Below are 8,675 nucleotides of genomic sequence, written 5' to 3'. Positions count from 1 at the left end.
AGCCGGAGCCCCCTCCTCCTCAACCAGCCCCAGCCCGGGCTCGTCCTGCGTAAGCGGCTCTGCAGACCCCTCTCCAGCTCTGTCGACAGGGGACTTCAGCAAAAACGGTAGTTCTGGTGTCCGTCTCCCGAGGGGAAACGTTGGGGGAGCGAGCGATGATAGGAGCAAGGCCCGTTGTCCGGAGCAGAGCCGCGAGCAGTCGCCTCCCCCGGCCCGGCTGCTCTGAGGTGGTTCAGCCGCCCGTCAGCAGCAGCACCACGGTCACCCAGCACCCCTCCGCCTGGCCGGGGGCACACACAGCGAGGACAGCAGGATTCGGGCCACGGTGACCCTCTGGGGTCACGTCTCTGCCACCGCCGCGCTGCGGCCTTCCCTCACGCGGGGTCGGGGAGGTGCCGCAGACTGCCCCGCGCTTGTGCCGCGCCCTGTGAGCTTGCTCGCTGCAGGGCTGCTTGTTAGCGCGAGCCCAGGAGTTCTGCAGAGCTTTTCTCTCAACAGGCCAGATCCCCACCAGAAATCAACACCTAGGCTATTTCGGATTAGTTACATGGGAACCGATGAAACTCCAGCAAATAAATGGATTGCACTGACAACCCTGAGAGTTATCTGCGGCTTTATTGACACACTAGGCATGTTCTTGTAATACGATCCATTACAGATCTTAATATTGCAGCACATTTTGATGGGTTTCACTCTTCAAGCATCATAGGACTGCCACCAGGTCCTTGGGGGAAGGCCTCCTCCTCTGTGCTCTCCTCCAGTGCTAATCGTCTCTTTCTGCCCCGACGCCCTGTTCCTGCTGTAGTCCTGGGTGTGCTTGATTCCTCGTTTGGCTGGGCAGCTCTTTGCTCAGGAGCATCCGTTTTTTCTGGTTTAGCATGTGGGACTCCTCTTATTCTTCTGAACATGAAACAACTAGAGTTTTTACTTACTGCTTCTTTCACAATTTGGGAAATCCTAGATTTATTTTTTCTCCTCGACCTCAACAGAGGGGGTGAAAAGACAAATTGAGAAGACAAGTCCGGGTCTATATCCTTAAGCTGCACAGGATGGTCTTCTTTTCCAGCTAAAATGACAAGGCATTCTTAACATTCATGTACGTTATACATAAACGACAGTGACATTAAATTACAGCTAATAATCAAAAGCACAATAGATTCCTGACATAAAAGGTCCAATTGGGTTTATAAAAAATGTGCAGGTATTCTTCGCCTAGTAACTGCCTCTTGAGATCCATTCTTTTACATTATATAGTGAAACAAAAATAAGCCAGTGTAGCCATTTTACCTGCCCTTACATAATGAAAGATACTATGCTCAAGAGGCATCGACAGTCCTTACTCATCTCAAAAAATATTTTTTTATCATGTACTCCAATACAAAGAACCCCATGAGCAGTGACTTCACTAACAAAGTATATGCCCATGAAAAACAATCCTATAACTAAACAGCTGTATAGTTTGTTGCAAGTTGCAGCTCATGTTAAGTTAAAACATTAACAGAATTTGAAAGCATGTCTCCTTTATTTCTCCACTGGGGGGAAGTGATGACAACCACATATTAAGATATGTCCTCCAGTTTTCAAAACAGATAGACATTCAGCTCATGACAAAAAATTAAGCTTAAATTTCATTTCAGTGTACTCAGATCAGCCTCCTCTCCTGTCTCCACCACAGCTAGCCAGGCAGTCATACAGAGTTCAGAAAAAAGATGAAATGCCTCTTTCCCAATTTTTTATTTCCTATGGTTATACTCTTACCATACTTAAAGCCATCCTCACAAGCTGTTTTCTGTGGTTTACAAAACAGCAATATGCCCTATTTTGCATATAAACATAGTGCACCTACCTTTACATTTCTTTGTCAGCTTTGTGAGAGGAGGAGAGAAAAGGAAGGACTCTTTTTCCTCAAGAGACAGTTTCTGATGCATAGAAGTTTTGCGGGATCTGGCTCTTGTAAAACGATCTGTTAAAGCATGTCCTGATGGGTTTCTGTCTTCAGGCAGCAAAGGACTGTCACCAGCTCCTTGGGGGAAGGCCTTCTCCCCTGTGCTCTCCTCCAATACTGACTGTCTCTTTCTGCCCCAATGCCCTGTTCCTACTGTAGTCCTGGGTGTGCTTGATTCCTCGTTTGGCTGGGCAGCTCTTTGCTCAGGAGCATCCGTTTTTTCTAGTTTAGCATGTGGGACTCCTCTTATTCTTCTCTTAGGAGTATCGAGGATTCCCACTTTCCCACCTGCACACATGTCTTCCTGAGCAGAGAGAGATTCTGTGTCTGCCAGGAGATTTTGTGCCTGCTTCCTAGCACTTCTCCTCGGAGTGACGGGAAGTTTGAATTCTGTTTGAGGAAGCGATGATTTAGACAGATCAAGGTCAGAATTTTCTGAAACTTCTGATGAACTCATCTTTCTTCTTCTGCCTCTTTGAGTTGCCACCGGTAAAAGGAGTTGGGCACTAGGCTGCACCTCTTGATCCTTGACAATATTTTCCATAAATTGTAAATTAACGCTTTTCAGTTTTCTTGCACTTCTGCTGGGACTGACTGACGTTTTTATCTTATGACCCGTGTCAGTCTGGCCAGTTTCTTGACCTCCTGCTGAACTTTTCCCTCCTCTAGTCCTTTGGGAAGTAGCAGAAGCGATAACGCTACCTTCAGCAAGAGAAGTTTCCTCATTAGCCTCTCCCAAGAGTTCAGCTGCAGCTTCCTTCGCTCTCCTTAATCTTCTTCTTGGAGTAGCGGCTACGGACTGTGTAGGGAGGGACAATGTTTGTCCATCAGAAAGGCTGCTTTCTACTTTTCCTGCAGTACTTGGTTTAGGCTTCCTGCCTCTCCTAGGAGTAACAGGCATCACAAGCGTTTGCTCCTCTTGAGCATTTTCTTCCGTTTGAAGACTAGAAGTCTCAGGTGCTTCTTTTGTTCGCCTGCTACTTCTCCTAGGAGACAGTGCAAACAGACCTGGTTTGCCTGTCTTCAGTAGCTGCTGAGTGCCTGCCGATGGAGTACTTAGCCTTCTACTCAGCTGTCCCCTTGCACGTGTTCCAGGAGCGATGCCGTACTCTACTTGACGTACGCTGGTTTCGTCTTCCACTCCTTCCGGCACAGTTCTTAAGGGAGCTTTTGCCTTCTGGAATCCAGTTACCTTTTTACCTATGGTTTCATGAATAGATTGTTCTGCAACTTCAGATGTAAATTCTTTACTTCTTGTGTCTTTGATTGCATCCGGTAAGTTCTCAGCAGTAGCTGCCTTAATGGGTTCAGGCACATACGGGAGCGACTCTGCAATATTTTGAGATGCCTGATCACTAGTTACAGTGGACACCGAGTTGGTAACATGTTCTTGGTTTTCAGTATTGCCTAAACTGTTGACAGGTTTTTCCTCTGTTGTTGTGCCAGCTGCTTTAGAAGCATCTACTAATGTAGGGTCTCCCATCTCTGCTTCACCTTCTTCTCCTTCCAAGACTAAAGTAAAATTATTCTGAGATAGAAAAAGCTCTCCATCTCCCTCAGCTGCATCACATTCACCATCTCTGTTATCAGGCAAATGACATGCAAACTGTTGCTCTGTACTATCATAGCTGTACTGAAGATTGCCTGAGGGATGTAGTTCACTACATGGTGATGTTTCAGGTGCTTCTTCTGAGGTTTGTGCCTTAACCGCACCATCTTCAAGAACCTAAAGTTAAAAAAGGTCTCTTAATGCAGTATCAGTTACCAAACAGACTAACTTCAGGCTGAGCTAGATGAAGCTGAGGACACTGAAATGCTGCTTTTCCTTTCCGATCACCACCAAATGTAAAGTTAGAAACATACCATGTACTCTCTACTACAGGTAAAAGTTTATGCGTTTAAGGGACAGAGAACAGAGTATCCCGTGTATGCAATCACATGCTCCATTTCTGATACTTCTGTTCATGACTAACGATTTGCCACCACCCGTGAACAAAGTGAGCAGTTTTACAATACAAGCTGTACACCCAGCTGGCAGTAATCATCACATTGCAGTACTTTCCGCACTGACTACAAATCCACACAGAGTGACCGACTCTGCATCTAACGGGGCAAAGTACAACGATGTCCCCCAAGCTTAAAGTTTCGCTCATCATAGGTGTCACCGCAACACTTAGTCAAACTGGCCAGGTATCACATCGCACAACTCAACACCGCACTTTAAGGAATCACTTGGATTGCAGGAGACAACACATAGATTCTAAATACCTCCATCGCAGCCTTTGTAGCTCCCCGTACTGAGCAATTATTCTCTCCTGCTAGAGCCACATGAGACACTCAAGCTTTTATGCTGAGAGCAAAAGTAGTCTCTGTTATGTATTTCAAGTGACGCAGGTGGCCAAGGTAATTTAATCAACGCGTGAAGACCTTTGCCCAACCCTCTAAGTTATAGGGCTAGCCAAAGAGGGCAGAAGGAGGAAGCCACTCAGCGGGAGTCTCCATAGAATCTGCTTATTTTCTTGCCTCCTGCCTTGCCAAAAGTTGCTAAAGCATCATCTTTGATCGTATTCTTAAACAGTTGTTCAACCCTAAACAAGACCTGAACGACATGCAGGAGACCTCGCATAGGACCATGCTGGTTTCAGCAGCCCAAGGATATGCAAATTTTCAAAGTCCTCAAACACTATTGGAATTAGCCTGGCAGAGAAGGGGAAGATGCGGGAAGATTTCTCCTCCCTAGGCTGGCTCCCCAAGGAGAAAAGGTAAAAAGTGGAATCATTAACAGTCTCCAGGCGATGGCACCCGAAGGACGGAGATGCCCCCCATAGGCGGGCTCGCCGAGGAAAAAAGCTAAAAGCTGTAATTACTGATAGTTTCCGATGGATGGCTCCCGAAGTACGAAGGTGACGGCAATACCGAGTACAAATACCAGACTAGTTTCACGACCACCAGCAATTCTACCCTGTCATAAGCCGGCGTTACAAAGTACAACGACAGGGTAACTCCAGCCCGGTTCCCACCGGCCATTAACAGCACGGCAGGGAGCACAGACTGGAAGCGAGGTATTAGCGCAAATTTGAGAACAAGTGCATGTAGTTGCGCAACACGCATCTAGCAACATGCCACGCTTCAAAGCTAAATTCGAGAAATACTAGTCATAGAATCATAGAATCGTAGAATCATTTAGGTTGGAAAAGACCTTCAAGATCATCGAGTCCAACCATTAACCATGCCCACTAAACCATGTCCTGAAGTACCCTGTCCACTCGCTTTTTGAATATCTCCAGGGATGGTGACTCAACCACTTCCCTGGGCAGCACATGCCAATGTTTGACAACCCTCTCAGTCTGCATAAACTTTCCTTTTATGCTTACAAATCTACGACCAAGAAAGTAGTAAGTAGTTTGTCCTAAATTCAGTGAAGGTAGACAAGCCAAAAAGACACGTTTACGTATAACTCAGTAAGAACCACTCATAACGAAAGCAGGAAAACCTTCACTCTACTGCTACAGGAATGACTGCAGCAGCTTTGTGACCGTCTCACGTACCGGCTCCCTTCTTCCCATCACAAATTCTCCATTTACTCCCATAAGTGAGTGATTTATGTATTCCCAAGTCTATAATCATCTTCTCTAGAGCGTTGTCCTAAACCCCAAAGCCGAGACGAGCGACGTAAGCGACTGCCTATTCAACTTCATCTGAAATCTGCGACACCGAAAAGCATCTTCTGTTGCTTGAGACCAATCTATTTGTGCTACGCCTACCTTTCAGTTTGTATTTCACTCTAACTATTACTAATTCCCGTGAGTACAACCCTACAGGAAATCGACAGCATACTCTATGTGGTACTTAGAGGACATCCACAATGAATCCAAATCACTCATCGGCCCCAGCAGAAGTGAGAACAATGGGGAAAACCTGCCACAACTGAGGAATCTCTGGCTCTGATTTTCAGCCCTTGTGAACAACCTTTTAAAATTCATACTTTACAAAGTTGAGATGTTAAAACCCCCGCATTTTCACACGCACACAAAAAGAGTTTTAGGCAGCTGGAAATATCTTGACACTGAAATTAACTCATTACTGGGAATTCTCTTTATGTTAATAAGGAACAAATAGCAAAGGATCTAAGCACCCAAATCATTCTGAAAATGAGTTTGGTTCCCACGCCATTTTGTCATTTGGTAAACGGCCTCCGGTATTGAAAAGCTGCACTCCCCAACTTTTCTTATTGTCTTTAACATTAAAACTATTTCTTTTTTTAAGTCAAATAAGAAACATTTACAGTCTAGCAAACCAAATGAAGGCATGGTGATTTTAAAAAATATTTAGGCGGGTTTTGGCACTCCTACAGCTCTCAAAGGCCCAAGTCTTGACAGGTTCTATTCTGTGTTATCGGTACAGCAAATGCGTAGGAGAAAAACCTATCTGCCCTTACCCAACGAGGTTTGGACTTGTGTTACCCAGCTAAAGAAACTGAGACGGTTTTGCGTGCCTTCTAATCGTCAGTTAGACAGGACTGTCCTCAATTTGCAAGGTGTTTTCTCTTTAGTAGAAAATGGGAAAATAGTTTACTTACATTAATTTCCTCAGTTTTAGGAAGATTGTTAGAAACAGTTACTTCTTCCTGTGGAAAAGGAACGTTTCCTTCATCTCCAGCTGCTTCTGGGTTACGTTCTTCAGGTAAATCCACACACTTCCCCTCAAGGCAATTTTCTGAATGAGTACTGACCACTTCCTCGCTGTCAAGGATACGTATCACAGCTGGAAGAGATTTATATCATTTTAACTTAACTGCTCTATAAATGAGATGCGTTTAAGCAACAGGAAGTAACAGAGGGAGCAGGAGCCAAGAATACAGTTCTCCATCCTGCCACATACATCGGGCTTTCCCCAAACGCTAGAAACCAGAACCATCTACCTGGCAGCTAGTTATTCTTCACAGCCTGAGTACTGAGGGATGCATCATCTTTCAAAATAGTAACTCAAGCAGCAGATCCCATAGCACACAAATTAGTAGTGGTGTACAACACCGAAATACATAATGATCTCTCCTTCTAATATTTGACATTCTACCCGTTTTCTCAGTACCTTTATCCAGAACAGGAACATTGGCTATGCATTTTCTACAAGGACTTTCTCTGAGGAGGGTATTCTTCTCTCTACAGTTTAATGAAAGGTAGCAGTAACATGCTAGTACTACTTCAGTCTGAGACACCTGTAGCGCTATGGCAAACTGCATGTTTTACTTGAGGCCTTCAGCTGCCTTAACTCACATAACATCTCCCACATACTGTACGTACATTCACCCTCTGCCTGCAGGGATTCAGAAAGCTGTGGGTTTGTTGCAACTGGTATGGCTTTTTCTTCTGATGAAGAGGACATTTTGGACTCCTGCTGGTTTGCTTCACTGCATGAGCAGAAAGAGAGAAATCCATCACAAAGCTTCAAAACAAACCTTGAAGAGCTTTACAAATTACTTTCTCACTGTAAGGTCTTCCAGTTTCCAAACAGAAAAAAACTAAGGAAAATGAGAAATTCCTTTACCAACACATCGACATTCAATTCCCGACTCATCTTGTGCAACGAATCAAGTACTTAACATTCTTCCCAGCTATCTCACACTGGATAATAACATAACAACAGAGTTGTATTAAAGAATAATATATTCTTTGTCTTCTGTAGAAAGAGTGCAACTGCCATACTCGAGGTCTAGAACCAACTGAACAAAAGTTTGTGCCACTGTAAGTTACCACTTGAAATTAAGGGTTATTTCATCGCTAACGTCTCTCACTAAGCAGTTGCAGCTTTTAAAGTACCTGCTGAGAAAACTGCTTCCCTTTCCAGAAACAAACAGGTGCTAATTGACCACACACAGAAAATAGAAACTAAGTGTATAAATTACTGCCAGAAAGTAGTCAAGCCCCACAATAAACCCACTAAAGTTACAGGAATCTCAGGTGTAATTTGCACCGACATAACATTCAGACAAAAGCAGGGCTTCTCTTCACAGTATCTGCTTAGTAACCCCCTCAAACTGTAAAAAGGTGCATATAGCCTGCTGAACAAAATCCTTATCCCGCTACTTTGGAGTCTGCAATGATTTGAGAAAAAAAGGCTCAAACTGACAGCTCGTCAATTTGACTTCTCTTCATGCCACATTAGTTCTGTCCACAGACAGAAAGGAACAGAAAACCTGTTGTATTTAAGAACACAGGAGAGAACCAATACCAGCTCAAAAATCATAGTTTTCAAACACAGGAAAGCCAGCAGTCACATGTTGTGTGAACCTAAAGGTGTATCTATATTTCATAAACTTACCCTTCACTTGCAGTCCCAGAAGTAGCAGCCTCAGCAGCTTTAAACAACCATTTACCATCCTCAGGAAGGGTAAGACGGTCAGCATTTGATTCTTCCACAAATCCTACAAAAACAGACAGATGGGTGACTTCCCTGTTGCACTTAACATCATTTCTTTCAAAATGCTCATATGATTTTCAAGAGAGCCGTAACGCATTTCACCTAGGATGGCGATCTAACAAAATAACGCTACCAAGACTTCAACTGCACAGAAGGTCTGAGTTCTTCTGTCCAGTAAAACCAGAAGTCTGATGCATAGTTTCCGTCAAGAAAACAACATGGCCATTGACATTCTGTTTACAAACTCAACTTGATATGTTACTGACCTAATACATAAAAACCTCAGGAAACATCCCTCCTTCTTAAAATT

General features: G+C 44.2%; 1 pseudogene; it reads right to left on the bottom strand.

Moving 5' to 3' along the window:
* Positions 1–576: 576 nt before the first annotated feature.
* Positions 577–8,675, bottom strand: part of LOC142037702 (protein ELYS-like) — a 38,602-nt pseudogene continuing 30,503 nt past the window's right edge.

This window comes from Buteo buteo, chromosome 12 (assembly GCF_964188355.1).
Source record: "Buteo buteo chromosome 12, bButBut1.hap1.1, whole genome shotgun sequence".
NCBI lineage: Eukaryota > Metazoa > Chordata > Aves > Accipitriformes > Accipitridae > Buteo > Buteo buteo.
Note: the sequence above shows the minus strand (reverse complement) of the source record. Positions and strands in the feature narration are given on the sequence as shown.